At 41.9% G+C, this 24,998-nt stretch overlaps 1 protein-coding gene and 1 non-coding gene across 2 annotated transcripts in view; one reads left to right on the top strand and one right to left on the bottom strand.

Moving 5' to 3' along the window:
* LOC145414620 (uncharacterized) overlaps positions 1–24,998 on the top strand; it is a 784,070-nt gene that overhangs the window by 680,572 nt on the left and 78,500 nt on the right. The window lies entirely within an intron of this gene.
* Positions 20,424–20,542, bottom strand: LOC145414779 (5S ribosomal RNA). Its single transcript, XR_013899934.1, has one exon. It is a non-coding gene; the product is annotated as a 5S ribosomal RNA (ribosomal RNA).

The raw sequence follows: 24,998 nt of genomic DNA, 5'->3' as shown, positions 1-24,998 counted from the left end.
TGATGATAGCAGTGAAGAACAACATAAATGTAGATACTGTGGAAATGGGAGAAGGCAGGGCTGAAGAGATATATATGAAATTAGAAACTGGAGAGAATGTCAAGGGAGATATGGCGGTAGTGTATGTTCCCCCAAAGACGAGAGCATGGAAGGATGACGAATACCAGGAGATGTTGTTAGATATGGCTAACTACTTGCAAAAAATAATTGAGAAAAGCAATAATATAATTTTGGTGGGCGACTTTAATTGTAAAGAGGTGAACTGGGAGGAATGGTACTCGGGAGGCGGCGAGGATTCGTGGGGCACTATGTTATTAAATATAATAATGAATAATGTGATGATGCAATGGGTCAAAGAAGAAACACGGTTTCGAGGTGAGGACACACCAGCAAGGTTAGATTTACTGTTCACCAAAGAACCTGATGTAATAGAATCATTGGAATATCTCTGCCCTTTGGGAAAAAGTGATCAGGAGGTCATTGAGTTCCAGATGTTAATAGGAAACGTCGAGCCAAGAGACGAACTTCATAGACAGGGAAGATACAACTTTGGGAAAGCAAATTTTACTGGATTGAGAAACTTTTTTGAAAATGCGGATTGGAGAAAATTCAGAGAAACAAGAGAGATACAGAGGAAGTGGGATATCTTTCTAGACCTCTATAATTTGGGTGCGGAAAAATTTGCACCAAGAGTGGGAGGGAAAGAAAACAGGAAAAAGGAGTGGTTTAATAGAAGGTGTATGATAGCAAAAAAAGAGAGAGATAAGGCGTGGAACAATTGGAGAAAGAGAGGTAACGACAAAACAAAGGTAGAATATAAAAGAACAAGAAATGAATACACAAGAATACGTAGAGAAGAAGAAAGGAATTTTGAAAAAGGTATAATTGACAAATGCAAGGATGAACCCAAACTGTGTTATAGATTTGTTAATGGCAAACTGAAACAAAAGGAAGGAATCACCAAACTGAAAGTAGAAGGAGAGGTCTTTAAGGATGTGGCAATGCAAGCAGAAATAATGAACAAACGTTTCCAGTCAGTTTTCACTAAAGAAAAGGAGCTTGTGGAAGGGGAGGGAGTGATTAGAAATGTTCCAGTGATGAAAGATATAAAAGTGGAGGTACAGGAAGTGTATAAATTACTGGAAACTCAAGATGTAAGGAAAGCCCCAGGACCTGATGGAATTTCTAATTGGGTACTGAAGGAATGCATAGAACAACTGGCGGATAAAATTCACAGCTTAATTGTATGCTCACTGGAAGAGGGGAAAGTGCCAAAAGAATGGAAGAGGGCAAATGTGGTACCAGTTTACAAGGGAGGAAACAGGGAAGAACCCGTGAATTATAGACAGTGTCTCTAACCAGCATGGTCGCAAAATTGTGTGAGAGGATCCTGAAAGACAGATGGATAAAATATCTGGAAGAGATGAATATTTTGGCTGAATGTCAGTTTGGATTCAGAAGTGGAAGGTCATGTGTTTCTAACTTGTTGAGCTTTTACTCAAGAGCGATTGATGTGGTACAGGAGAGAGATGGTTGGGTGGATTGTGTGTACTTAGACTTAGAGAGGGTTTGACAAGGTACCTCATAAGAGACTAATGTGGAAACTAGAATATATAGGAGGACTAAAGGGGAAACTTCTGGAATGGATGAGAGACTTTTTGAGAGACAGACAAATGAGGACAGTAATAAAGGAAAAGATGTCTGGATGGAGGGAAGTAACAAGTGAAGTCCCTCAAGGCTCAGTGTTGGCGCCAGTAATGTTCCTGATTTACGTAAATGATATGGTAGATGGAGTGAACAGTTATGCAAGTCTGTTTGCTGATGATGTAAAGATCTTGAGGAAGATAGAGGTTGAGGAGGATTGTAAAATACTGCAGGAGGATTTGGATAGGATACACAATTGGAGCCGGACGTGGGAAATGAAATTTAATGTAAAGAAATGTAAAATATTATAAATGGGTAAAAGTACCAGGAGACCATCACTGAATTATTTTTTGGGTAATGAATTAATCACAAAAAGGAGGGAAGTGAAAGATTTGGGAGTGCTGGTCCAAGATAGTTTGTCACCAGAAAAGCACATTAACAAGATAGTTGGAGAGACTTATAAAGTCTTGACTAACATAAGAGTAGCATTTCATTATATGGATGAGGAAATGATGAAAAAATTGATAGTGGCCATGATCCGCCGCAGGTTAGAATATGCAGCGGTAGTGTGGTCCCCACACAAAAAGAAAGATATAAACAAGATTGAGAGAATACAAAGAACAGCAACCAAGATGGTCCCCAGTCTGACAGACCTGTCATACAGAGAGAGGCTGGAAAAACTGGATTTGCCTTCGTTAGAGGAAAGGAGAAAGAGGGGAGACATGATTGCGGTGTTCAGGACCATGGTGGGAGTAGATAAAATTGACAAAGAAGATCTGTTTGTATGGGATAAGAGAGCAACAAGAGGACACGGAATGAAATTGAAAAAGTCAAGCTGCTTGAAGGATATCAAGAAATATAGCTTTCCTTACAGAAGTATAGACTTATGGAATAGCCTGGACAAAGAGATCGTCCAGTCTAAAAACTTAAACGAGTTTAAAGCTAAATTCGACTTACTGAGAAACAGCAACGGAAACCCACGAGCATAGTACATTCCGTGTATATCACAATTAGGTATATTAGGTAAATACTTAAATATTTGGAACGACTTAGACAAAGAGGTGGTGCATGAGAAAAACATTCGTGTGTGTAAAGGTAGACTTGATAAATGTGGATATGGAGACAGGACAACATGAGCATTGCTCAATTCCTGTATACTACAAATAGGTAAATAGGTAAATACACACACACACACACACACACACACACACACACACACACACACACATTCAGTCAGCCAGAGCGAACGGACGTATCTCGACTGCTTCCAGCCACCATTGCAAGCCTTAAGTAGTTTTCAGGAATTATGTTTGTCCTGTCTCCTATGGTCTTGTTTTAAGTGTATAATACTGTAAGTTAATATAGACTACCAAAAATGTAAAGATTTATTGGCATAGAGTATACATGAATGTTTGTAGTATTTTTGGTAACAGCTGTTTTTGATACTGTAACCAATCTCAAACATGGCCGATAATGTAAACATTGAGGCAGTCGAATTTCCAGGATTTGATAGTAATACAGTAATCCCTCCAATATTCGACGTAATAGAGCCAAAGGCATGTCTGGATGGTGATCCTGTCCGGATATTGGGCCCCAGCTTCCTGGACTTGTACTTATGGACCCTAACTCAGAAAAACACCTATACAACTCCCTCTGGACATGCATTGCACCTATTTAAGACCCAAATCACACCAATAAGGGACATAAAAGACTGAAATAAATGCAGAAGAACCATAAAATGAGGTTTTAGAGGTGAGTTTATACAATATTAAACATTCTGGGTCCTTACAAGTCCCTGGCTCCTGGATTGGTTTGAACTGCCAGTTTGCAGTCCACAGTTAATCCTCTGCACTCTAAATTCTAATTTCTTAACACTGCACAACACTGTAAATTCCCGTGTGTTCTAGTGGCGAAGTATTGCAATTTATTCACTGTTTATTCACAAAAAACAAGCACCTGTGGCTTGCACTGCTATAAACATCTGCTTTCGATCAGAGTTTGGCTGTGACTGTTGATGATGGCGGGGTAACAGAGTTGCCAGATCGCAACGGCCACATTACCAATCTCCTCAACTTTCATTACCAAATTTAACTTTTCATTACCAAATTCGTAAAGCTAGCATTTATTCTTCACTAATTATATATACAAGTGGAAATACATGTAATCACTCTCCTTATAATTAACACCATGTTGATTATTTTCACGCTATGTAGGGTAGCAGATTAATCAGAGAAAGCAGACAATCCACCATCTCCATCCTGTGTATCCTCATACATGTGAAAAATCCATTTGGTAATGCATTAGTCTGATTCATTACCAAACGAATTTTTCATTACCAAATTGGCCCACACTTGGTAATGAAAAATACCAAATGGCAACCCTGACAGGGGAGGGGGGAGGGGGAGGAAGGAAGGAGTGAAGAGACCATAGTGTAACAGCTGTTCGGCGCCACGCAGCAATTTCAAATTACGGGAAGGAAAAGGGGAGGGGGGAGGGGGAGGAAGGAAGGGGGGAAGGGACCATGGTGTAACAGCTGTTCGGCGCCACGCGGCAATTTCAAATTACAGGAGGGAAGAAAGTCAGATGTTTTTCGAATTTTTTGCGGTTTTTGGCCCATTTTGGGTATATTGGATCCCGGGACGATTATGTCCGGTTAGTGGGATGTTTGGATATTGGGCGTTCGGATATTAGAGGGATTGTACTAATGTCATGGATCTGGTTAAAACATTGATTATGAGGATCAGTGAACTTGAAAAGAAAGTGGAGAATCTAGTGTTAAAGGACGTCTGAAAATACCGAGATTACCATACAGAGTCTGATCCAGTCCAATGAGACGGCAAATGAGGAGATCAGGAATTTGAAGAGTGAAAATGTCGAATTGAGGAGAAAACTAGAAGAAAATAGTAATAAAACGGAGAAGGTGAGTAGTGTATTAGAAGGATATAAGGCAAAATGGACACATGCAGAAGAAGAACAGAAAGAAGTGGTCAGCTTAAGGGAAATCATCCAGGAAGAAAGGGAAATGACCAAGAAAAATGGAAGAAAATGTAGTGAAAATACTGAAGGAAAAAGAGAAAAGAGTGAGAGAAACTGTAGAAAGGAGCATACGTGTGATATTATTTGGAAACAGGGAGGAGGAAGAAAAGGTTAGATTCGTGAGACTCAAGAGAAACACGAACCTGGTGAGAAGAATATTAGGCAAGATTGATCCCGAAGGAGACAAGTGGGAAAAAGAAATTCAGGAAGTAAGGAGGATAGGGCCTTATAAGAAAGGGGAAACAAGGCCAATGAGAGTCAAGTTGTCATTAGTAAGTAGAGTAAATGATATACTTAAAGTGACCCGGAAACTAAGCAAAGAGGGAGGGATGGAAAATATTATAATAAGAAAAGATTGTAATGAAGAAGAAAGAGAAGTTTTAAAATCATTGAAGGAACAAGTAAAGGAAAAAAAATGATAAGAGGACAGAGGAAGAATGTAAAACTTTTTTTTGGAGAGTAATGGCTATGAAAGTAAGGAAGTGGTATGTGAGGAAATAGAAGTGAAGGAAACTAAGGGGGATGGCTATGAAAGATCAGAAACTGAGGAAGTAGTACCAACGGAGAGAAGGAGAGAAGAGGGTATAATAAACATCAAAAATAATTTGAAGGTGGTATATACTAATGTTGATTGTTTATTATCGGCAAGGCTTGAAATGAATGATTTCTTAAGGGAACATGAACCTGATGTTATGTGCTTTGTAGAGGCTAAGTTAAGAGAAAATATTGATGTTCGTTTGGGTGATGGTAAATACAAACTGTGGAGAAGAGACCGAAAAGATAAAGCGGGAGGTGGAGTGATGATAACGGTGAAGAACAACATAAATGTAGATACCGTGGAAATGGGAGAAGGCAGGGCCGAAGTGATAAATATGAATCTAGAAACTGGAGAGAATGGCATGAGAGATATGGCGGTAGTGTATGTTTCCCCTAAGACAAGAGCATGGAATGATGAAGAATACCAGGAGATGTTGTCAGATATGGCTAGTTATTTACAAATAATAATTGAGAAAAGCAACAATATAACTTTGGTGGGTGACTTTAACTGTAAAGAAGTGAACTGGGAGGAATGGGACTCAGGAGGCAGCAAAGATTCATGGGGCACTATATTATTAAATATAATAATGAATAATGTGATGACGCAATGGGTTGAAGAAGAGACACGGTTCCGAGGTGAGGACACACCAGCAAGGGTGGACTTACTGTTTACCAAAGATCCCAATGTAATAGAATCATTGAAATATTTCTGTCCTATAGGAGAAAGTGATCATATGGTCATTGAGTTCCAGATGATAATAGGGAACGTCGATCCAAGAGACGAGCTTCATAGACAGGGAAGATACAACTTTGGGAAAGCAAATTTTACAGGATTGAGAAAACTTTTTGAAAATGCAGATTTGAGAAAATTCAGAGAAACAAGAGAGGTACAGAGGAAGTGGCATATCTTTCTAGACCTCTGTAATTTGGGAGTGGAAAAATTTGTACCAAGAGTAAGAGGGAAAAAAAACAGGAAAAAGGAGTGGTTTAATAGAAGGTGTATGATAACAAAAAAAGAGAGAGATAAGGCGTGGAAAACTGGAGAAAGAGAGGTAACACCAGAACAAAGGAAGAATATATAAGAACTAGAAATGAATACACAAGAATACGTATAGAAGAAGAAAGGAATTTTGAAAAAGGTATAATAGACAAATACAAGGATGAACCCAAACTGTTTTATAGATTAATTAATGGCAGACTGAAAGAAAAGGAAGGAATCACCAAACTGAAAGTAAAAGGAGAGGTCTATAAAAGATGCAGCAGTGCAAGCTGAAATAATGAACAAATGTTTCCAATTGGTTTTCACTAATGAAAAAGAGTTTGTGGAAGAGGAGAGAGTGATTAGAAATGTACCAGTGATAGATGATATAAAAGTGGAGGTACAGGAAGTGTATAAATTACTGGAAACTCAAGATGCAAAGAAAACCCGAGGATCTGATGGAATTTCTAATTGGGTACCGAAGGAATGCAGAGAACAACTGGCAGATAAAATTCACAGTTTAATAGTGTGCTCTCTGGAAGAGGGGAAAGTGCCACAAGAATGGAAGTGGGCAAATGTGGTACCAGTTTATAAGAGAGGAAACAGGGAAGAACCCCTGAATTATAGACCAGTGTCTCTAACCAGCATGGTCGCAAAATTGTGTGAGAGAATCCTGAAAGACAGATGGATAAAATATCTGGAAGAGATGGATATTTTGGCTGAAAGTCAGTTTGAATTTAGAAGTGGAAGGTCATGTGTTTCCTACTTGTTGAGCGTTTACTCAAGAACGATTGACATGGTACAGGAAAGAGATGGTTGGGTGGATTGTGTGTACTTAGACTTAGAGAAGGCCTTTGACAAGGTACCTCATAAGAGACTAATGTGGAAACTAGAATATATAGGAGGACTGAAGGGGAAACTCTTGGAATGGATGAGAGACTTTTTGAGAGACAGACAAATAAGGACAGTAATAAAGGACAGGATGTCTGGATGGAGGGAAGTAACAAGTGAAGTCCCTCAAGGCTCGGTGTTGGCGCCGGTAATGTTCCTGATTTACGTAAATGGTTCACTCTCATCTTAAATGTCGAGACCAACTGCCTAGCCCCGGGCTCCTACGCTCCTCATGGGGCAACGTAGGATTGGATGATGGGTGGATGGATGGATATGGTAGATGTTGTGAACAGTTATGCAAGTCTGTTTGCTGATGATGTAAAGATCTTGAGGAAGGTAGAGGTTGAGGAGGATTGTAAAATGCTGCGGGGGGATCTGGATAGAATATATGATTGGAGTCGGATGTGGGAAATGAAATTTAATGTAAAGAAATGTAAAATATTGGAAATGGGTAAAAGTACCAGGAGGCCGTCACTGAATTATTTGTTGGGTAATGAATTAATCACAAAGATGAGAGAAGAGAAAGATTTGGGAGTGCTGGTCCAGGATAGTTTGTCACCAGAAAAACACATTAACAAGATAGTTAGAGAGACGTATAAACTATTGACTAACATAAGAGTAGCATTTCACTATATGGATGAGGAGATGATGAAAAAATTGATAGTGGCCATGATCCGCCCCGGGTAGTAGTAGTAGTAGTAGTTGTTCCATAGGCAGTCTGGCTGAACAGCCTCGAGTACCTTAGGAAGGCCATGGCCCAGACCGGGCTTTCCCACAGAACTCTCAAAGAGTGTATGTTGTGTTGTTGGCGTAGGTGATTGTGTGCAATGCAATCTTCCATAATGTGCTTAACCCGTCACGTCCCGACCACTTTCACACCTCCGACACCCCCCAGTCCTGACCACTTTTGGAAATTTTTTGGGGGGGCTAAAACCTCCGCTTTTGGTGAGAAACATTGAAAATTCATAGAGAAATTGCTCACCTAAGGTTTAAAATACTCGATACAGGTAGGAGTACCTCCTTACCTTACAGGGTTTTCTATCAGGCTGGCTGCAAAGAAAACGAGTTCTGTGGGAGGATAACCATTCCACACCACTCCTAAACGTTATTTATTTATTTATTTGGTACGAATTTATATGTCATATGAGAGTATATTGGTTTTCAAACAGTAATATAGGCATTATAAGGATTGTTTCACTCACTAACTCATCACCATTCCCGACCTTCTTTTGCCACATTACCTGATCATCATTTCTGACTGTTTCTTCCTCTAATGCTATGTAAACTTTGTCCTCCACATTGTCATCGATTGGGGAATCACTCTGGTCCTGAATGTCTTTATTGGCCAGGTCACTGGTAACAGGTGAATTGCCGAGACAATGGCGTGCGGAGGGGGGCGAGAGGTTATTCGGTGTAAGGCATTGTTCCTGCTTGGAATCGTGTAGAGGAATAGAGGAAGGTGTCCCGTGTATATGTACGAAAAATCACGTGCGAAAATTGAAAATTGTGCAAATTAGGGACCTTGCAATTGCAAAACGTACCAGTACGTCAACGGGACTGGCAAATGCAAAATGTTGCAATGTACCCATACGTCGACGGGACGTCTCGGGTCAATAGTATGGGGTGCTGTGTTGCATCCTGGATAGGCATCAGCGATGGAGTCATCCAGCCTCTTCTGGCAGCTTAAGAGGGCTGGATGGTGCCCACATCTCAGCCTGGCCAGGTGGACCATGTCCTCACGAGGAAGATAGGATTCAGAAGGGTGGATGTCAGGAGGCCGTGCATGCAGCTGTGTGTTGTCTTTAAGTGACTGAATGGAGCGGAGAGTGATCTGAGTGTGGATATCTTCTGGAAGCTGGTCTGAGGTGGTCCGCCCCAGGTTAGAATATGCAGCGGTAGTGTGGTCCCCACACAAAAAGAAAGATATTAACAAGATTGAGAGAATACAAAGAACAACAACCAAGATGGTCCCCTGTCTGGCAGATCTGTCATATAGAGAGAGACTGGAAAAGCTGGATTTGCCTTCCTTAGAGGAAAGGAGAAAGAGGGGAGACATGATTGCAGTGTTCAGGACCATGATAGGAGTAGATAAAATTGACCGAGAAGATCTGTTTGTATGGGATAAGAGAGGAACAAGAGGACACAGAATGAAATTGAAGAAGTCAAGCTGCTTGAAGGATATCAAGAAATATAGCTTTCCTTATAGAAGTATAGACTTATGGAATAGCCTGGACAAAGGGATTGTCTAGTCTAAAAACTTAAACGAGTTTAAAGCTAAATTTTATTTACTGAGAAACAGCGACGGAAACCCACGAGCATAGCACATTTCATGTAATCACAATTAGGTATATTAGGTAAATACATAGATATTTGAAACAACTTAGACGAAGAGGTGGTGCAGGAGAAAAACATTCATGTGTGTGAAAGTAGACTAGATAAATGTGGATATGGAGACAGGACAACACGATCATTGCTCAATTCCTGTTTACCACAAATGGGTAAATAGGTAAACACACACATACACACACACACACACACACACACACACACACACACACACACACACACACACACACACACACACAATGTTGCTGATGGAGACTGAGCTCTTTGTGGATCGTGGGGACATAATTGCTGAACCAGTGGCGAAAAGGAATCCAGCCTATTGTGATTATGAAAATGAATACGTGAATGGTGGTCCCATCTGATAATAGTGAAAAAAGTGCAGATTTTGGTTCAACAAGAGTATAAAATACAGTGAAAGTGTCAAGTTTTCGTAGGTTGCATTATGGCGGAAGGAGGTAGCTCTTTGTTTACACTCGACGGCAGGGAATTTGAGGGCTTTACTGACGAGAATAAGGGCGAAGGAAGTGTTAAACTGAATCTAACGAGTTGCAGGAGTGGAGAAAATGGCAGAGAGGAATGTCCAGGAATTAAAGAAGGTATGGTTAATAATTAGAGAGTTACAGGAACAGACCTTAGAACAGGATAAAGAGATTAAGATTCTTCAGGACAAGTTGGATAACGTCTGTTCATGCAGTGCTGAGCAAGAAAGGCAAGTAACGAAATTAAAACTGAGTAATGAATCTGCCTCTAATGAAATAAAACAGCTCAAGAAGGAAAATAAAAGGTTGGAAGAAGAAAGGGACAGGATGAAAAGTTAACTAAATGAGCATGAATCAAAGTCAAGGATGCATGATGAACATAGTAAGGAAATCAAGGAGCAGCACAAGGGGTGGAAGAAAATCCAGGAAGAAGGAAATATAAATTTGAAGGAGATTATAGGACAACAAAACAGGGAAAAGGTGGAAAAGGGAGTGGTTAGGGTACTAAGATGTAGAGAATCTTTAGTCAGGGATGTACCAGACAAGAAAAAATGCGTGATAATTTCAGGACTAAAAGAAAAACGGATGACAGTAAGGTCAGAAAGGGAAAGAGAAGATCTGAGTAGGGCAAAAGAGATAGCATCAGTAGTTATGGAGGGTAAGAATGAAGTTCAAGAAGAGATTGAAGAAGTGTTTAGGCTAGGAAAGTATGAGGAGGGAGGGGTGAGGCCACTTAAAGTTTAAGTCTCAGGCAATAGTAAATGAAATTATAAACAGAACCTGGAAATTATCAGAAAAGGAAAAGCTGAAGAATGTTTGGATAAGGAGAGAAGCAAATGAGGAAGAAAGAGCTAAGATAAAGGAGCTATTAAAGGAAGCGAAGGCAAAAAATGAACAGGGAACTGAGGAAGAGAAGACAGTGTTTTATTGGAGAGTTATGGATCAGAAGTTGAGGAAGTGGTACCGACGGAGAGAGGGAGAGAAGAGGAAATAAAGAACAGTGAAAAAGTTGGAAAATGGTATATACTAATGTTGACAGTTTAATATCAGCAAGGTTAGAAATCAACGATTACTTGAGGGTTCACAAACCAGATATCATGTGCTTTATAGAGACCAGGTTAAGAGAGGATATTGACATCCATATGAGAGATGGCAAATACAAACTGTGGAGAAGAGACGGAAAAGGAAAAATGGGAGGAGTAGTGATGATAGCAGTGAAGAACAACATCGGTGTGGAAAATGTGGAACTGGGAAAGGATAAGGCTGAAGCGATAAATACGAAACTAGAAACCGGAGAGAATGGCAAGAGAGACATCGCAGTGGTATATGTTCCCTCTAAGACAAGGGCATGGAAGGACGATGAATATCAGATGTTGTCAGCTATAGTCATCTGTCTCAAGAAAGTGATTGAGAAAAGCAGTAGCATAATTATGATGGGGGATTTCAACTATAAAGAGGTGAACTGGGAGGAATGGAACTCAGGAAACAATGAAGATTCATGGGGTACTATATTGTTAAATATTGCAATGAGTAATGTAATGACCAAATGGGTCAAAGAGGAGACTAAATTCAGAGGAGACGACACGCCAGCAAGATTAGATTTAATACTAACTAAAGAACTTGATGTAGTTGAAAACTTAAAATATCAGTGTCCTATAGGTGATAGGGAGAGCTGGAGCTCCTGTTTCACTAGCTTTCTAACCATCCCCCTTTGCTGACCTTTTCAGTGTGACAGTAACATGGAGAGTAAACCAGCATACTCTCCCAAACATTTCCTCTAACTATCTTATGCACTACACCGCATGCACCTTACATTTTACACAATGTATCCCACTACGTTACAGGGGCTGGCACCAGCAAGGGCATACGGCCAGAAAACTTTGCCCCTGCTACCTAGTAGCGGACGTCTAGGGGGAGACGTGATGGGGGTTCCGCCGGCATAGATCATGGGTCCAGGGCGAGATGGGGCTTGGGCCTGTGCTAGAGGGTACAGGGCATTGCGGTTCCCAGGCTGCCGCTTCCGCCCAATAGAGAGAGGCCCAAACCTGGGAGTAGTGCCCCAGTAGGCTACCCTGTCAGTGGGTGTATAATGGTGGGATAGTTGCAGTGCCAAGGTGCACTTGGAGGGTGTCCCTGCAGCTTTCCTGGCAGGGTGCCCCGAGGCCACAACCACAGCCACTAGTAAGCTGGTGGGCTAGGGGTCCTGGATCCATTGCCTGGACCTGGAACTGTACAGTGAGTGGGGCCTGCGGTATGTCTATCCCCCTTAATTAATCCTGACTATGACAGAACACAAGAATAAGTTTCCAAGCAAGCCTGAGGACAGTAAATCACCCAGGGGGATGAGGGTGGGTTCATGGAATGTGGGAAGTTTGAGGGGAAGAGCGGGGGAAGTCGTTGAGGCATTCAGTAGGAGGTGGGTGGATGTGGTGTGTTTGCAGGAAGTCCGGTACAGGGGTGGATCGGCCAGAAAGATTGTTGGGAAGGACTGTTCCTATAAGTTGTTTTGGCAGGGGGAGACAGACAGATATGGGGGTGTTGGTGTGATGGTTGCGGAGAAATGGGTGGAATATGATATGAATGTTATAAGAGTAAGCAATAAGATATTGGTAGTGAAAAATCTATTCAGTAGAAAGATAGCTGCAGTTATATCGGCATATGCTCAACAGGCAGGATTGGATGAAGTAGAGAAAGATAGATTTTGGGATGATTTAATACGTGTAGTAGGTGGTATGCGGGATGATGAGATAGTGGTTTTGGGAGGGGACTTAAATGGTCATGTAGGTGAAGCAGCACAAGGTTATGAAGGAGTACATGGGGGATGTGCGTATGGTATAAGGAATGCGGAAGGGGAAAGGATACTCGAGTTTGGGGAGGCAACGGACATGATTGTGTGCGACACATATTTTAGGAAAAGAGAGATTAGGTTAATTATGTATGAGTCTGGGGGAAATAGCAGTCAGATGGATTATTCTCTGGTTAGGAGGGCTGATAGGAGGTTAGTGAGGGATGTTAAAGTTATAGGAAGTGAGGAGTGTGTGCAGCAGCACAAACTATTGATTTGTGATATGGTGCTTAAAGAACAAGTGAAGAAAGAGAGGACTCATGTACCTAGGAGGAAAGTATGGAAGCTGAAAAACCAAGTAGTAAGGGATGCCTTCTATAGCGAGATGAGGAAAGTGGTGGCTGAACAGGGAGCTGTAGACAGAGGCGTTAATGAACAGTACAGAGCCCTCAAGAACAATCTCCTGAGAGTTACTGATGTAACATGCGGTTGGACAAGAGGACCACCAAAACATAAAGTAACTTGGTGGTGGGATGAGGGTGTAGAAGCTGCAATTAAGGAGAAAAGAAGGCTTTTCCGGGAATGGATGAAGGGTGGTAGCAAAGAGGAATATTTGGCTGCCAAGCATAGGGCTAGAAGAGAGGTATACAGGGCGAGGTCTGAGTCACAGAGACTTTTACTTGATAACCTAAATCATGAGGAAAGAAAAAATATGATACTTAAGGTGGCAAATTAGATGAAGAGGAATAATCGGGATATTATAGGTGAGCAGTGTGTGACGAATGATGAAGGAAGGGTAGTGAGGGGGTGGGGGAGTGTTTACTGAGGGATGGCTATAGGGGTGGTGTGGGGCAGGGGGTGGGAGGCAAGGTTTGGTGCAGGAGAGAGAAAGAGAGAGAGAGAGAGTTTGTACATACAGTATACATACAGTAGTTGTTTTGTGTTGGTTTTCAGTATTTTTCAAGGAGTTCATTTTTTAGTCTCAGCTTAAAGGTTTTTAAGTTATTGGTCTCCTTGACATGCGGGGGAAGTTCGTTCCACAGTTTAGGTCCCAGTGCTAATAGGGATCGTGCACCAACATCTGTGTTAACCTTGTGAACGTAGAGATTATTGCATTGCCTTGTGGTACTGCAGGTGACATCAGTTACAGTGGAAAGATTCGGGAGGTAATCAGGGTATAGATTATGTATGTATTTGAAGATGGCAACCCCTGTGTCATGAGTTATTTTACCTTTTATGGCTAACCATTCTAGATCTTTTATGATAGGGGTTACATGGTCATATATTTTTGCTCTTCCATCTACAATTTTAGCTGCAAAATTCTGGAGTTTTTGAGCATTTGTTACAAGAGTAGTGTTTGTTGTTCCCCATATTATAATTATATTACAGTAATTTAAAATGCTTAGCACGAGTGATTGTACAATGATTTTGCGAGAGAAATAGGGAGAGGGAGAGGGAGAGAGAGAGAAAGAGAGAGAGAGCAAAAATACATAACTCTTCTGGACAGTTGCACAGAGGCCAAAATCGCCAAGCATTGTCTCGGCAAATGATAATAGAGCGAGGGATGCAAATTTCTTGTTTACCTCTTCTTTCACTGAATTTTCTTTTTTTGTTTTCTCTTATATCCTTTGGATGTGACTTGAAAATGAATAAGAGAGAGGGATAGATTAACAGGGAAGGGGAGAGAGAGAGAGAGAGAGAGAGCAAAACACTTGTCCCTGCTAACAGCCACCCAGTGGCCAAAATTGCGTATGTGGGCTTGTGTAAACCTCATCTCAACATATGATAAGAGAGCAAGACATGCAAATTTCTTGTGTACTTCCTTATACTGAATTTTCTCTTGTTCCTATATGATGTTTAGATGTGACTCGAAAATGAATAAGAGAGAGGGATAAAAGTAACAGGAGCAGGAGAGAGATAGATAGATAGATAGAGAGAGAGAGAGAAATCCTTCTGACTACCACGCAGAGGCCAAAATCACTTTGCATGGGTTAGTGTAAACATTTCCTCAGCAGATGATAAGAGGGTGTGAGATGCATATTTCATGTGTATTTCCTCATTTGCTTAATTTTTTATTGTTTTCTTTTATACACTTTGGATGTGACTAGAAAACAAATAAGAGAGAGGACTGGAAGTAGAGGAGGAATGAGATTAGGAATGGAGTAAAGAGGAAGAGGAAACACGAGAGAAAAATAGAGATGGGACAGAAGCGATACAGATAAAATCATGGTCTGTCAATATGAGGTTTAATAATGGAAAAACATACCCCTGTGTGCTCAGGACTGGCTGTGTACTGATTTGCATGGTACCCTGAGTTTAACAAATAACTGCATAAGCTGGTTATTGTACGAACACAGAAACATAGCACTGTACTGTACTGTACAATAAAAGTCTTGTAATCCGAATGGCAGGGGACCGAGGGCCTTTCGGACCATTTTTTTTTTTTTTTCCATTGGGAGTGACCTTTGAAAACATCAGAAAGATGTACTTGATCATTAAATAAACACTGAAAATGATATGGATTATTGTTTTACTCACTGGTAATGCATAGAAGCGTAGATGAATAGTTGGAGGCTGGTACATCCAAGTCCAAGCAAGATAAATCCATAGATAAAGCCCCGAAAATTCGAAAACTTTCACCTTAACAAATTTGGAGTATTGTGATATTCGGGTAATCGGTGGTCAGATTGGAGGGCTTTTTCTATACTTTTAGAGTAAACAGATCCTATACACGCTCACTGTATTTGCTGGAAGCATTATAGTACTAGTTTTATTATATGTCCTTTGTTGTTGGATTACTTCACATATGCGTGAGTTTTGGGTGCGGGCTGGAATGCATCTTCATTATTTCTTGAGAAACTTATCGGAAAAATTGATTCAAAATGTGACAGAATTAATATCCGACGACTGTCGTAGGTACACATACCTGTTGGATTTTTGGGGTACACCTGTACTGCAGTAAAATTCGGGCCATTATTTAGGTGGTAACAGTGAGAAAGATGATTGCTGATGTGACAAAATGCCAAATGAAAAAGAGATATTGGAACCAAACATTTATGCTTTCCAGTGCTATTGAGCTCATCAGCTAGCATTGCCTTGAGGTTAACTCCCAAACATTTTGGGGAGGTATTAAAATTTTTACTAGCCCATTGTTCACTGTATTTGCTGGAACCTCCAAAAGACACAACTAAACTACATAGAAATATTTATTTCATAATAGTTGTAAGTCATCAGTTAAATGAGATTATGGGAAAGAGAGAGGGAGGGCAAGGAGCATGTAATATTTCCTCACTCAGATATAAAACCACACTGAGAGAGAGAGAGAGAGAGAGAGAGAGAGAGTGTGTGCGCATGTAATATCTCCCCACTCAGATCTAAAACCACACTGAGAGAGAGAGAGAGAGAGAGAGAGAGAGAGAGAGAGAGAGAGAGAGAGAGAGAGAGAGAGATGCATGACCTGGTGTCTATATACTTAAAAATTAATTGCATTTGTTTATGTTCATTACTTGTCATTTTAGTCATATTTTTGGGATGTATACTGTACAATATATTTTTTATATATTTTATATATCAAGAGACTCTAAACATGCCATTACCATTAAAGATGTAGGATTAGAGTATGACAGCTGAGGCTGCATTGGCAGTGAGCCACAGAGCAGCTGAGGTCCAGTTAAAACAAATACACTTGTGGTTAATATAAGTGACTCAGAGAGAAAGCCATTTGTTGACCAGCCCATGGAAGGGTCCAGCAATAATATTAGAAACATAAGACAATATCTTATTTTAACGCCCTCCGGAAAGTCACACATCCACAAAGTCCAAACACTAAGCAGAGCCCTCCCACCCATCTGGTTCACCAACCCACCCAAAAGTACCTAACCACCGACCTTTCCCTACACCCTGCCCACCTGCTGAAACTCCCATCTACTCCTGCCCATCCATTCCTCCACCCACCGTGCCCACACACTCATCCACCAACCCAGCTATCCTGCCTGCCCACTGAACCACCAACCCAGCCAACCTTATCCACTGACCCACATGCCTTGCCCACCTCAACCGACTCAGCTCACCTGTCCAGCGGGATGACTTGCAAGTTTACACACAAACACACAGACACAGAGGCAGAACAGCTTTTATTGAACAGATTAATATCTTGTCACATTCATTTAATTGGGATAGAGTTGGGTGGGAGTATATATGTAGAAGGAAGAGACTGTATAAGTCCTAATTATGGGTAGTGGACCAGGGCAAAAAGTTATGGATAGGTCTCCCACTCCATCCTTACTCATTTACTGCTTCCCTTACTGTTTCTTCACCCTTTAGAATAAAATAAGACCTCTGGATGTGTTGAACTTGACATTATTTCATGCCACCGTGTGGCTGTCAGTGCTCTAGATGAAATACTAATTATGTGCATATGAGTTTGTGTGTACAGTATGATGACAATCTGTTTAGCAATTGCATATCTCATGAACCTATCTGCTAGTGTGAGAGTTTGGGTAATACCGAGGATATAGCTCCCCACAGACTTAGGACCTCCTCATTCTGTGGTGTCTCTTTTCATCTACAGGTTTTCCCATGGACTAGGATTGGAAGGCTTGATGTCCATGTTGTTGTGCAACACATTCCTGCTTCTTAATTTCTATTTTCTCTCAATTCTCTCTTTCCCTGCCTGCTCTCTTTTCCACCTTGTATCCACATTCCTTGTCTTCCTCTTCCTCCTTGCTTTCCATTCCTATTTTCTAAAGAAACTTTTCATGATACCCACCTTACTTCTGTAAATGATGCAGTGGTGGGATGTCAGATGATCATTCAGTGTAGCAGGTGTTGTAATAGTGTATCCCTGGTCCGTCCGACCGAGCAGACCCCATCAACTACAGGCAAGCAGGGCTGTCCAATGCAGTGAACCAGTGTTCCTATGAGGTAGACATCATCTCACTGTGGCAAGGTGCAGTGGAAGATTGTGGAGGTTTAGTTCCTGGATGGATGCCTCACTTACATCTCCACCCTCTTAAACAGGGGCACCATAGTAGGCGCCACGCCACCCCATTAATTGGTCATGCGGTTACCACCTGCTGTTGTAAATTATTGCTGGATTGTAGCAAATCGTTAGTCATATTACTCAGTGTAGAGTCACCTTAAGTGGAGAGAAGTATAGTAAAAGTGATTGGAAGGATGCAAAAAATAAGTTGAGAGAAAGGCACAATTTTTTTTTTTCCTAAGTGAAGGAAGTAGCAGGCAGCACTACAAAAAGTGAGTGGATAATCGTTGCCACCCCCTACCACCTGCAGTGTAACAATAAGTTTGTCTCATAGTGATTTAGGTATTGGAATGAGTGTATTAGATGTATGTGTGTGTATGATAATTTGAGGTGGTGTGGTGGCAGGTGAGAAGGAGTGGAAGATAAGAAAAGGTAAAGTATGAGTGTATTACATACTGTATGTGTGTGTATATGATACTTTGAGGTGGTGTGGTGGCAGGTGAGGAGTGGAAGATAGGAAAAGGTGAAGTTTGTGTGGATGGCTGGAGTAGAGGAAGTAATGCATTTTGAATGAAGTGAGCAGTATTTAATTTTGATCATTATTACTGTAATATAATCAGCCAGATTGTAGGATAATGACCTGTGTTTGTTGGAAAATTGTAAGTTTACATAGATCTGAGGATATGAGTGAGTGTGATGAAATATCCATTCTTTGGCCACCCCATTTGGGATACATGGTGTCTGGCAATGAATGAATGAATGAATGAATGAATCTAAAGGGGGGCTGAAGTGGTATCATATTAATGAACCATTTTTTGTATGACCAGATAATTTTCCTTACTGTTGTAGAGGCCACATGCAGTTCAGTGCTTAATGAAGCTTATACCTAACTCTTGAGTTGCCATGCGTGGCATCCCGTAACGCTGGGAGACAGGAGTCCTGGAGGTTGATCGATGATGCATGATGCGCCCTGCAGCTAGCAATACACCTCTTTGGTCCCTTATTCTGGCCAGACGGGTGGCCTGGTTGGGCCAGACCAGGTCAGTCGGCTGGTCATGTGTTGGTTAGGGTCAAGTGGGCACTGGAGGGCCTGGTGGCTCCTATCGTCCTTGGGTCGCCCTCGTCTGAGTCCCTCAGTGGTTACCTGCGTACACCCTCCCAATACCTCTGGGGTTGCCAGTGGTCTTTTCCCTGGCATCTGACCTCCCCATGTTGGGCTCCATGGTGGGTGGAGGGGTGGGGGAATGAAGATTTTTTTCTTTATTCATGACAACCACTTCCCCTGAATTTGGTGCTCATGTGGAGGACAGCCAGACCTTTTGAGTCCCCTTCCAGTGAAAACCCACATTTAAGGGTGCTTTTCTGTGCCAGAATCAGGGAAACGATTGCATATGATACTCTTTATGCTGCCATGAGGCCTTTTGGTGTCATGAGCAGGTTATAGTTGATATTGTGCCAGGATGGAGTTTCATTTGACGCTTACGTTACCTTCTGTGAGAGCGCTTCTGCAGTGGCTGCTCTTCGAGCATTAGATGAGGGTACCACGTTACTTAGATGCAAGGCAAAACTTTTCAGTATAGCAAATCTGTCTGACGATGACTTCGACTTCATACCTAAGCCTTTTGAGGATGACGACGGCATTCCTGACATTCCTAGAGACGTTCCTAGGCCATACTGGCATGTCGCCATATATAAGGACGGCCTCAACAATTTCATCAAAGGATCAGAATGCCTCGAGAGGAAAATAGGAAATGTCCCTGAGGGGAATTTGAAGTGGTATGGGAGGAATTTATTAGTTAAAGCGGGGAATGACACACAGGCTGCTCTTTTGTCTAAATTTATTCCATCTCCTGACTCGGTTCTTCAGTCTTTCTTCCCACATAAAACCTTCAACACTACTAAAGGAGTCATTTACAACAGTGATCTTTGTGACTTTAACCCCTAAACCGCAGGATTGTTTTGCTGCTCCTTGCATTTCCCGCGGCGATATTCGCGCTTCGACAGACTTTGTAAAAATATTTGCCAAAAATCAGTTATTAGTCCTAGAATATTATAATTGCATATGCATATGGCACATACCTTTAGCTTTCTCCTGGGATGTTTATTGAGCCTTCATTTAGTACTGTAGGACTTGTGGAGACTTCTGAAGTTGGGTAATTAAGTCTCCACTTTACACTTCCCGACACCCCGTAATATGATTACCACAACCTGATATTATCACTAGAAACACTATTCTATGTTTTTCAAATAGTTCGGAATCCATACTCCAAAAAAATAAACTGAAAGCAATTAAAATTACGAGCGCGTACCAGCTTCCCACTTGTGCTCGTTTGCTGCTGGTATTCTGTCATTCAGTATTCATAAAAACACTTACACTTTATATTTCTATTACTATATAACACTTATATATGTCTTCATTCTTTATCCATAAGTTTCCTTCAGTAATAGTAGTTTATTGACACTGTAGGCATTCAATTTCTCTTTCAGTAAAATACGTAGCATTCACCTTCTCGTCCTGTATACTAGCGTTGAGAGCGAATCTGTCACTTTCACTTTCACAACTCATAGTATTCATTCATTCTGGAGTGAAACTTTCACTTTCATTACTCCTAATATATATACTCATTCATCATTCATTCATTGCCAGACGCCATGTATCCCAAACGGGGTGGCCAAGGGCTTAGAGTTAATTGTTTTACAGGGAGGGGCACTAATCCTCCACCAACCCCACTTGACACAAAGGGATGCCAACAGCATCTGGTGTTCCCAGGCGGTCACCCATCCAAGTACTAACCAGACCCAACGTTGCTTAACTTCGCTGATCGGATGGGAAGCGGTATACTCAATGTGGTATGGCTGTTGGCAATGCTATATACTCGTATTGTTATATTACTACTCATTTACCTTTTTATTTACATTCTCTATTTTATTTAGGTTATTTACATTTCTATTTTATTTACACTGTGATATGCACTGTCACGTGCAGTAACTTATAAAACTATTTTCCACTGTTCACTTATATTTACATTCATTGCTTTCACTTGCTGTTTACACATTATTTACGTTTCCACTTGCACTGTTTTAGTCACCAGAATGATTGTAGCCACTGTCCATCATTTTCATTGATAAATTAGCCAGTTCACATTCCACAGCAGTCACTTAGCCCTTTACCCCTTTCCACATGAGGTTTTGTAGAGGTAGAGGTCACAGGGCCCTTTGCATGGGGCTAAAAAGCGGCAGAATTGGACAGGTGCGAATCCGATGTGGTTTCACCTTGAAAGACGACAGTAAACAGAATGTTGTGGTGGCCTGGGGCCAGTGAAAGGCTGCCAATGTCAGCATGGTGACAGCTGCTAATATATACAGTATGAAATGATTGGCAGGAAATCTAGACAATACATAATAAATTAGGTAGTTCCAGGTGAATATAAATATCACGTAGGCTTCTCCCTTCCTTTCTTATATACATTTTTATTACGAGAATAGATTATACGGCATATTCCAAGGGGAAATAAACAGGGAAAATTAGCAAATGAGTGCACTTGAGGCATTGTCAGGTGATAATTAGCCAATTCCAGGTGTATGGCACTATCACTTACCTTATTTCTTTTTTGTATATATCATTTGGTATAAGAATAGGGCATAGGGCTTATATCAATGGATGAAATCAGTGGAAAATTCCGGGGAAGATTTACTTAGCTCAGCGCGGCCAGGCAGGCGAGAGAAGAGGGTAATGGAGGGGAGGTAGGGAGGGGAGTCAAGAACGGGGAGAAATGGCTAAATTGTCATTAATGGATGGAAGTACAGATGAGATTAAGAGTGCTGACTAGTGTTGGACATTGGCAGTACTGATAGATGATACAAGCCACCACTTGAAAGCCTGGGCAAATTCAAAATAACACGGAATCACAAAAGTGACACCCTGCAGTATGATCCCTTGCTCCTAAGCGTCACAAAAGTGATGCCCCACGGTTAAGGGGTTAAGGATGAAGAGATACTGCGTCGTTGTCCTGCGAATGTTATTGAGGTAAAGAAGCTGAAAGGTGCAAATTCCACTATTTGTCTGACATTTTCATCACCTCATCTGCCGGACTACATCAGAATTAGACATCTGAGATTTCATGTCAAGAAGTTTCGTTGTAGGCCAACACAGTGGTATAATTGTTTCGAATATGGTCATGTGAAGGACTCCTGCAAAAGTCAGAAGACATGCTTCATTTGTTCTGCCAGTCACAACCCTGAATCATGCCCTAATTCTAAGTTCTGCAAGCATTGTGGTGGTGATCACTCTCCGAATTAAAAAACATGCCTGCGGTACCAGTTCGAGCAGGAAATCATTGCGCTCACAGATAATGAGTATATTAGGTATGGAAGTGCTCGACATTGGTTGTTGACGGCCCACAAACACCCTAGCTCCAAATTTTCAAGTGTCATCCAAGGATTTCGATCCCATCGTTGTGACGGACAGTCCCCTCAACTTCCTCGCACTGCTACTAGCAGCACTAAGCAGAATAACCCTCAGTCACCTGCCAAGCCACTTCCAGCTTCTGGTGACAAGTCTTCTGTTGGTCTTTCAACTTCAGATTTGCATTCATTCCAAACCCTTTGTGGTACTGGTGTTGTCTCTGGTAAGGGCCCCTCCTTTTCTCGGTCGTCCTCTGCCCAGTCGTTGTCACCTCCTACTTCAAAGGCCGTCAGTAAGCAGAGTTCGGTTGCTCCCTCTGTGCGGGACCACTCTCGAGCAATCTCGTTGTCTCCCCGTACTTCAAAGGCCGTCAGTAAGTGGAGTGTGGTTGCTCCCTCTGTGGGGAAGCACTTTCGAGCAATGTCGTTGTCACCTCGTCCTTTAAAGGCAATCAGAAAGCAAAGTTCGGTTGCTCCCTCTGTGAGGGAGCACTCTCGTACAACGAATACAAAGGCTGACTGACTTCAATTGTCCTCCCCGTTCTAAAAGATCCCAGAACTCTTCTCCCTCTATGGATACTGGTGGTATTCCACTATCCAATAAGTTCTCAAATCTCGATAAGGACTGTCCGGCCCACGACCATTCGATGGATGTCTCTCCTCTACCTTCTGTCACTGACCCTCCTGTAGCGTCTGATACAGTTGTCCATCCCCTCCCGAGGCGACAAAACCTGTGTCTGTTTTGTCTGAAACTTCTAAGTTACCAGTTATCAAATCCGATACTGACAAGTCCGTGAGGAGCCGTTGTCTGTCACTGCACCCTGATACCAACCACATAATGGAAAGGCTGGGGCTTCTGACGTTAGCAGGTAATGTTCCATTCTGACATCCTGCATTGGAATTGTAAGGGTCTTCACTCTAGGTCTGAGCAGCTAAAAGTTCTGATGCATGACTTTGATCCAGGGATTGTTTGTCTCCAGGAGACCATGTTGGGCTCTGAGGTATACAATCCTGGATTGATTTATGTCTTTCACGGGTCTTTCCCTCCTCCAGGAAATCGTGCGCATGGGGGTGCAGCAATAATTGTTCACAGGTCCTTGCAGCTCTCTTTTGTTCAGTTGCAGATGACTCTCCAAGCTGTTGCTGTTACGGTTGTATTGGCATATTCGCTCACGGTATGCTCCTCGTATCTTCCACCTGGTGGTGGTTTCAGTGAACAGGACAGTGAAGACTTAATCCGTCAGCTTCCTATCCCCTTTCTCCTTCTTGGGGACTTTAATGCCCATAATCCACTATGGGGTGGAACAATTTTGGATCCTGGTGGGAGGATTATAGATGACATACTCCAATTGTATAATATCTCAATTTACAACAATAGCTCTATGACTTACCACAATGTCTGTAGTGGAGCTTCCTCCGCTATTGACTTGAACTTGTGTTCCCCTTCCTTATGGATTTTCATTGGTTAGTAAATCCTTTTCTGAATGGAAGTGATCATTACCCAATCCATTTAAAGTGTGTGAAAAATGTCCCTGCTCATTCCTCTCCTAGGTGGAGGGAGCAGAAGGCTGATTGCTTGAATTATAAAAACGGTATACTTCTGGCTAGGCCTTTCAAGTCCTTCTCTAGTCACTTGGAAGCCTATGAGTATTTTGTTGCTGCGATTATGGGCAGTGCCCGTGTGACCATCCCTATGTCGAAAGGTAAACCGCGTCTACCTGTGGTCCCCTGGTGGAATAAAACCTGTGCCATACTAAGGAAAATTACAAGGAAATGTTATTGGTGTTACAAGACCAGTAGCTCAGCTGCCACGCGCCAAATTTACCAACGTGCCATGGTAAAGCAGCGCCTCTACTTTCGAAAGGTTAAGCGGGACTCTTGGATATCTTACATCAATTGGCGTTAATTCCAAGACTCAGTAAATCCTTTTCTGAATGGAAGTGATCATTACCCAATCCATTTAAAGTGTGTGAAAAATGTCCCTGCTCATTCCTCTCCTAGGTGGAGGGAGCAGAAGGCTGATTGCTTGAATTATAAAAACGGTATACTTCTGGCTAGGCCTTTCAAGTCCTTCTCTAGTCACTTGGAAACCTATGAGTATTTTGTTGCTGCGATTATGGGCAGTGCCCGTGTGACCATCCCTATGTCGAAAGGTAAACCGCGTCTACCTGCGGTCCCCTGGTGGAATAAACCTGTGCCATACTAAGGAAAATTACGAGGAAATGTTATCGGTGTTACAAGACCAGTAGCTCAGCTGCCACGCGCCAAATTTACCAACGTGCCATGGCAAAGCAGCGTCGCTACTTTCGAAAGGTTAAGCGGGACTCTTGGATATCTTACATCAATGGCGTTAATTCCAAGACTCCGTCTAGGGTTATATGGAGGAAAATTAGAAAGCTTTCAGGCAAATTTATCCCATCTCCCAACCCGACATTGAAAATAGGTGGCGACCCCCTCACTGATCCTGCTGAGGTTGCGGAGACCTTAGGGAGGCATTTTGCTGATGTCTCCAAGTCCTCTCTAATATCAGGGAATGATATTCCTGACATGCCTCTACCTTCTCCATCTTCTTGCAATGCTGCCTATAATGCTTTGTTCACACTTCGGGAACTGGAAAACTTTTTGTCGTTGATTACCTCTACGTCTCCAGGTGAGGACAACATCCTCTATTCACTGCTTACAAATTTGCCTGCTGTGGCTACGAAGTTCCTCCTAAAGATCTTTAACAAAATTTGGGAAATGGGCATTTTTCCTGCCAGTTGGAGAGTTTCCCTCATTATTCCCATTAGCAAGCCATACAAAAATCCCCTATTGGCTACCACCTATAGGCCTATCACACTGACCAGCTGTGTTTGTAAGATGATGGAAAAGCTAGTTAATGCAAGGTTAGTGTGGTACTTAGAGTCCGAAAAGCTG

This window comes from Coenobita brevimanus, chromosome 100 (assembly GCF_032717465.1).
Source record: "Coenobita brevimanus isolate Jiangsu-jjx chromosome 100, ASM3271746v2, whole genome shotgun sequence".
Classification (NCBI taxonomy): Eukaryota; Metazoa; Arthropoda; class Malacostraca; order Decapoda; family Coenobitidae; genus Coenobita; species Coenobita brevimanus.
This window is presented reverse-complemented; position numbering and strand designations above follow the sequence as displayed.